The sequence below is a fragment of the Mesocricetus auratus genome, unplaced genomic scaffold, assembly GCF_017639785.1.
Source record: "Mesocricetus auratus isolate SY011 unplaced genomic scaffold, BCM_Maur_2.0 Super-Scaffold_100025, whole genome shotgun sequence".
NCBI lineage: Eukaryota > Metazoa > Chordata > Mammalia > Rodentia > Cricetidae > Mesocricetus > Mesocricetus auratus.
In genome coordinates, this window is record NW_024429206.1 from 10,894,797 (window position 1) to 10,900,796 (window position 6,000).

The window sequence follows — 6,000 nt, forward strand, 5'->3', positions numbered from 1 at the left end:
TCAACTAACTGCCTGCCTGGGGGATACAGCCTTGAGCCCTGAGCATAAGGTGCTGGGCACCCAAACTGAGGACTTGTTAATCTTGGGTCTCCCAGCTTTGGTTTAGCTTTGAGAATAGGAGACAAAAACAGGGGCCCTGGAAAGTGTCCTCAGAACCGGGGATGGCTCAGTCCTGCTTTCAGCACCCACCCCCCTGCACCCAGTTACCCCAGTGCAGAATTGACGCTTTAGAAATGCGATCCCCCAGCACTTCGGTTTCCTGCTAATGACCCAGCCTCTGGTTTCGGATTGCAAAGCAGCAGTTTGATTTGGCTTCCCCAGCCCGGCAGAGCCAACCCCTAGACTTGTGTTTCTTCACACCAGAGTTTTTCTGCCCTCTCCAAGGTCCCCAAGTGTCAAGGACACTTCGGGCACTGAGCTGACACTTGGGAGGGACCCTCCTTCCTGTCACCTTCACAGACTGTCATTTATCTCAGGCCCTCTTTGTGCCTCGAAGAGGCATTCTAAGTCCCCGAAGTAGCTAGCTGTAGCTGTCTCCCAATCCTCCCAGCCTGGCAGAGAGCCACGGGGAGAGTAGATTTGGAAGGCCAGTGACCACAGTTTCATGTCCAAATAGCTCAGGTGCCACCGCACAGGCAAAACAACCCCCTATCCTCCCAGCCCCTCCCACTCTTCCCAGGGTCAGTTGTGCTGAGCTCACTGGCCATTGTCTAGGGGGACCCATCAAGGATCCCCTAAAATCACACACAAAATGTATTTTACAGATGTGCACAGCTTTTCAGAAGGATACTAGAATTTCAGAATTTCAGAGATGCATGAGTCTGACCAAAGACCCACTCACTGCTCCGGGACAATAAGCAATGATTCTGGTTTTGTCTAGGTTGAATTTAATACTTTAGAATACTCCCTCCCCCTCCTCCTCCAACTCCCCTGCTTATTTTGAAACTAAGGCTGGGGGAGTGAGTGTGTTCAGGCACTGTATAATTAGTTGATTAATCAATTATATTAACTTATCAGCCAAATGATTATGAGCAATCATTATCACCCCCAATGAGTTCTGTGTTAATTTCCTGTTGGGAGGGTCACCATCCCTGAGCGATCACAGGCAATAAAAGGCAACTACTTTTCATAAAACAAAATTACTTCTCGCTAGATGCCAGGATGGAGGGAGGGAATAGGGAACTACAGGGGAGGTCTTCTTGATTGGGGGGAGCTATTGGGGTCCCATCTGGGGTGGGGACTTGCTTCTGTGGACATCACGGTGACAAGATTGGGGATAGCCAAGTTTCTTCTGCCCCTTTTTTTTTTTGTCCTCAGGAAATTCAAATTTTGTGTTTGACATTATCTTGTTGGTGACAGCCTCTCCCTCTGTAGCCTAGGTGGACCCCAACATCTCAATCCTCTTGTGTTAGAGTTCTGGGACTCCAAACTTTTGCCACTAAAACAAGCACTGGGTTTGGCTTTTGGGGAATGGCTGTGTGCATGTTGGGGGTGGGTTACCTTGGCGCCTGGGGGACACCTGCGCAAAATTCGGTGCAAAGAGGAGAAGGAAAAAACTAGGGTCCCTTTCAATGCAATTCTTTCCACCTCGTTGGCTAGAAACTAAGCAGGCACCTGCCCCAGACCTGTGCATGGGCCTAGTCTATACATGTCCGGGGACTCCTTTCCTTTGGAAGTCAGAGATTGCCCTGGGTATGTTGTTTTCTCCTTTACTGTGTATTTTTCACTTTTCATCCAAGCAATCCCTACTTGAAACACCTTAGGCAGTGAGGAAGGATCAAGAAACAAAGAGGACCTCGTTCATTTGTCTTTATTTCCTTATGAATACTAGTAACTTGGGAGGCTCCTCTATTACCCTGAAAATGAGCCCAGACTCAGTGAACCCTACTGGGTCCTGCTCAGCCACAAGATTTATTCCAAACAAGGCCATCCGTGAAACAGTAAGCTGCCTCCTTGATGGGAGTCTCCAGCTTGCTACCAGACACCCCCATTCCAGCCCCTCAAGACAAATTCCACACCAACCTCTAGTCCACTCCAAGCCTGCCCTCAGGATTTTCTCGAAGGCAAGTCTTACAAGAATGGATGTCTGCCTCCCTGGAAGCTGAGGGCAGGCGGCCTTTGCTCAGTCTTTTAACGGGATCACTTTCGAAATGGCTGGAATCAGGAGTGACTGCCTCCTGGCGTCTTCAGGTCAAATCAGAGCCTGAGATCCTCACTCTACCTGCCCTGTATCTGGGTTCCTCCCCTGGGGGGAAAAAGAAAAAAGAAAAACTAAGAGAGCTAGCTGCAGCCAGCCTGAGCCAGGCAGGGGCCCTCGGCATCTCCAGGCCGCTCCTTTGCTGCCATCTGCTGGTTGCATTTGAGAAGTGCATGGAGTTTTTCGAATGCCTGGACCTCTGGAAAGGAAAGGGCTGGAAGTATATGGAACAGGACTTGCCTAGCATGAGTCAGGCCCTAGATTCTGTGCCCAGTTCCTCAAAAATAAAGTAAGGGAAGGAGGAAGTATGGTGCCAAGGCAAAAAAATACCATATGGAGGACCATAGTCCTGGTTAATTCATGCTCCTGGTACCTTGAGTGAGTTGCATAATTTCTCTTGGGCCACGAGGTGGAGGAGCATGTAAAGTACAGGCAGAGCAAGCCTGGCAACCTGAGTTTGACCCCAGATGACATGTTTTAAAAAGCCAGATGAGGCGGCATGCGTCTGCAGTCACAGCACTGCTTTGGGGAGATGGGGCGTGGGGACAGGCTACAGAACTACCCGAATCTCACAGATCTGCCAGCCTGGGGTCCGACCATGGGTCTTGGAGGATGAATGATGTGCGTGCAGGTGGCTCCCTCCTCGTCACCTCTAGGTTCTTCCTTGGACCAAAAGGCACCCATGGATGGCCCTAAGCCATCATCCCCAAAGCCTCATCTTTCATAATCCTTGTCTTTGGAGCTCCCTAAATTCATCACCTGCCTTACCTCAAACCTACCAGTTATCCAGCAGTGGGACTGATCCCAAAGACCTGGCCAAAAGCATGTATCAAAAAACTCCTGTGGTCACAGAACAGTGTCACCTTCCACAGCCTCCCTGGGCAGGCTTCCCCTTCTTTACTAACCACGCTTCCTCTGAGTCTTCAAGAGCGAACTATATTGGCCAAATTGCCACCTTCCTTCTCCCAACTCCCCACGATGATGCTCCCTCAGCCTAGGCTTTGAAACTTGGGCACTGGTGACATTGTCAACTGGCTGGTTCTGTGAGTTCAGGGCTGTCCTGTGCATTTGGGGAGGGGTAGCACCCTTTATCTCTGGCATCCGCCCACTAGCGGCCTGTAGCATCTTTGCCACAGGAGACAACCTAAGATTCTCCAGATGTTGCCATGAACCATGTCAGTGGCATCAGCTCTGGTTAAGAACCCGTGCCTTAGTCTGTGTCCCTCAAGCACCTCCCCTTAGGGACATCAATGTCACTTCATTCAGAAAGCTTTTGTTGAACCTCAGGACTGAGCTGAGATTCCTTGCTCATGATGGGGTAAAAGCAAAGGCTTCCTGCAGGAGTGTATGCTATGCGGGAAGGCTGCCCTCCACATCTGTCCCCAATGTATCTCTTTTGCTTCAAAACATCAGGTCATTCGAAACCTTTTCACTTGTCTCTCCAGCACTCTCTGCTGTCTTCCCTATGGGTGCAAGGAGGCATTGACAGGATAGACAGAATATGACCTACAAGCCAAGGGTACCCACCACTGGCTTTCACATCCGATAAGGAAGGTTATATTTGGTTGACTGGCTGGTTGGCTGGTTGGCTGGTTGGTTAGTTGCTTGGTTGTTTTAAAGGCAAGGTTTCCCATAGTTTTAGGTTGGCCTCAGATTTGAGCCTGGGGATGACCTTGAACTCTAAATCTTCCTGCTTCCTTGTCTCCAGTGATAGGATGAGAGACATTTGTTTCCATGCCATGATGCGGGGGATGGAACCCAGGGCTTTGTGTATGCCGGGCGAGGCAGGTACTCTACTAACCAAGTCCCCGTCCTTCTCTTACTGTTCTATTTTTATTTGGGGATTGTAGATCAAGTTGACACTGTGCCCTAGCAGTTTTTATTTTGGAGACTGGATCTTGCTATACTGCCCATCTGGCCTTGAACTCCCAGCTCTCAATCAGCACCCTCATCTTTAATCTTTCAAACGGACTGGGGAATTATATTTTGTTTTGCCTTTGCAAGACAAGGTCTCTCTATGTAGTCCTGGACTACCTGTGTAGACCAGGTTGGCCTCAAATTCAGAGAGATCCTCTGCCATCTGCCTTCCAAATTCAGGTATTAAAGGTATGTACCACCATTTTAGTACTCTTTTATCAAGTTTAAATAAGACCTGACCACACCCGTACATTTGCATATTGTTCCTTTTATAGTAAATACAGCCAAAGGTTAATAAAAGAGTATGAGACATGGAAGAAAAATGAAGGGAAGTGGTTAGTTTAGCCTACAGCTTGGAGACAAAGGCTGAAGCTCCTGGTGTGTGTGTGTGTGTGTGTGTGTGTGTGTGTGTGTGTGTGTGTGTGTTTCACGAGAGGGGCAAGCACTTTCTTTGGGCCCAGTGGAGGAGACAGGAAGCTGTGCTTGTTCCCTTCTGAAGTTTATGATTCATCCTGCACAAAGTCACAGCACACAAAGAGCTTTTGTGTTCCTTTCTCTCTCATTCCCTGTCTCTCCCCTGTTCCCTCTTTCCTCCTTCCTCCACTCTCTCCATTCCTTCTTGTCTCCTTTTCTCCTCCCTGGCACCGCTCCTTCCTCCCCTCCCCACCTTCTTCCTCTCCCCTCCCCTTTCCCAAATAACAGCCATCCCTTTGAGGGCCATCCCAGGAAACTGAGGCTAGAAGCCTCTTCATGAATCATCCAAACCTTCCCACCCAAGCATGACCTCATCCCAAGTTCCCCCAGCCCGCCCCTCCATCCCTCTGTGCCCCTGGCTCCCTCTCGACTTTGGCCTCAATGAGAACCTCATTATTTATCATTTTGAAGCTACAGGATTTTCAGAGCCCAAATCCAAGCTGAAAATGGAGGCAATTACCCAGATAATTTAGGTAAACCTCGGGGCTGTGTTGGGAGTAATTGTTTCCACTCCCGCTTCTCATTGTGTGGCTGAAGAGACCAATTCGGTCCTGACAGCCCCTGTTTGTTTTGTCCCCACGGAACAAGGTCTTGTAGCTAAGGAGAGAAGGCAAGAAAGAACAAAGCCCCAGGGGCAGAGAGGCGGCCGACTCCAGCCAGACAATTTGTGTTGCAGGTCATTAACCTTTGTGCTTCCACAAACCCCATCCAGGGGGTTCACTCAGCCCCACGGTCAGCTCTTCGAAACTATGCCTGACATGCAAAATATCAAAGCCATCACTGGCGCATGTGTATGCAAAGATAAAACTAAGCAGAACTATGCTAAGACTGGAATCTGAAAAAGCCTTCTTTCTGAGACTTCTCAGCAGAAGAGAATAAAATTAGGGGGGGGGAGATTCAGGTTGTCTGAATTTGCCTTGTTGAAGCCAGAGTCTCCCTATGTAACCCAGGCTAGCCTAGACCTCTCTAGCCCCTTCCCGCTGCTTCCCTGAGGCTGGGGTTATAACTACACTGTCAAGTCTCCTTGGAGTCAGATACTGGGTGGAAGCAACCCCAGTTTGGCTTTGATTTGTGTAACCCTGGAAAGTGCTTAAACTCTCTAGAACCTTCTATCCTCTCCTCTTAAAACAAGACTGCCCAAGTTGGGGTGTAGCTCAGGGGCAGAGAGCTTGCCTGGCCTGAACAAACACCTGGGGTTAATCTCTAACACTGGCAGGAGAAATTAATAAAACCATCTTCGCTTTATAGGGGTGCAGAGGGATGACCTGGATAGAGCCCACAGTCCTGGGATGGGTATCCAGGGAGTCTGACGCAAGCTGTTATTGTTGTAGTTGTGGGCCTGAGTCTTTGTCTGTTTAAAATGGTCACATGCCACCCAGAAACAGTCAGGCCACCACCCCCTTGCCCTCCAC